Genomic DNA, 1267 nt, shown 5'->3' with positions numbered 1-1267 from the left:
ATGGTATTTTGTATTAGTCTTCAATGGTGCCTTCTTTTGTATTCCATTAGTCCCAGAGTCACAAGAAATTTTGGCTTGTGAGTGGCAGGGCCCAACAAACAAAAAAAAAAAAAAAAAAAAAAAAAAAAAAAAAAGTGGATAGGTGGTTTACTTGTAAGGAAGAATTGCTGAATAGTCAGTTTAGAGATTTCATAATTGCACTTAGGTTTAGAAAAGAATTATGCTTTGAGAAGCCAAATATTCAGAGAATAGGGCTTGGTGTAGTCAACATAGAGTTTCTACCCTCACAGCAACAGCCTCTTCATCCATAATCATTTTCCCTCCACCCAGCATCCAAACCCCACTGGCAAGAAGAGTGCTTACCTTGCAAAATATCCCCTCCCTTGCAGGGCCAGAGCAATGCTGTCTCCCAATTCCTTGTTTGATGTTAACATTATTCTGAGAATTACATCTCGTCCAACATGATATTTTAATGAGCCTTTGTCTGTTCTAGTTAAGTCGGTTGATGCTGAGCTAATGAAACACAGGAACAGGGAGAGATGGTCCTCAGTGATGTTGGCTGTTTTTGTAATTCCATGGCTTGGAATAGCAGTTCCCTTAGCCTCTCTGTTCATCCCAGCAGTGAGAAGCTGCAATTTCTGAGAATATCTCTGGGAATGTTCTTTTCTAGGTGTGATCCCCGCATACACTTTCTTGTGGTGAGGAAGGTGGAGGGAGGGAGGGATGGTGTTCATGAAGACTCCTCGTCCAGGACCTGGATAAATCAGTCACACTACAGGACAGGAGGTACTGCGCTGCCTTGAGACGCATGCTGGTCAGGACATGCATCAGGATTCTGGGTCAGCTAAAGAAGGATAGCAAGAGCTGGGTGGAGAGAAGACAGCTTGGCCATTTCCTGAGCTGGGCTGTAGGGAGGCAGCCTTGGGAGAAGGACCACTGCCAGCTGGAGGTATGAACGTCAACTAAGGAGGTTCATATACATATACTCAGTCTACTAACCATCTCTTCTCCCCACACGCCCATCTGGCCTTGATGACACCTTCAATTTCTCTTGGTGACTGATTCCTTTCCTTGGTGACTTAATCTCCATTTTGATCTAATTTCTTCTGTGGTTCTTGGCCTCTGGGTGATATTTCTTTATGGGTAGGTCTTGGCACCTCCTTTATGAGACTCGTCAACCACTTATACTTTATTGCAAATGTTAGACTCTTGAAAGTAAGTTCTGATAAGCGAAGAGTTGGAAATTACAAAAGGAAAAGAAAGAGTG

Source organism: Lipotes vexillifer, unplaced genomic scaffold (assembly GCF_000442215.2).
Source record: "Lipotes vexillifer unplaced genomic scaffold, Lipotes_vexillifer_v1.1 scaffold217, whole genome shotgun sequence".
In the NCBI taxonomy this organism is placed as follows: domain Eukaryota; kingdom Metazoa; phylum Chordata; class Mammalia; order Artiodactyla; family Lipotidae; genus Lipotes; species Lipotes vexillifer.
Note: the sequence above shows the minus strand (reverse complement) of the source record.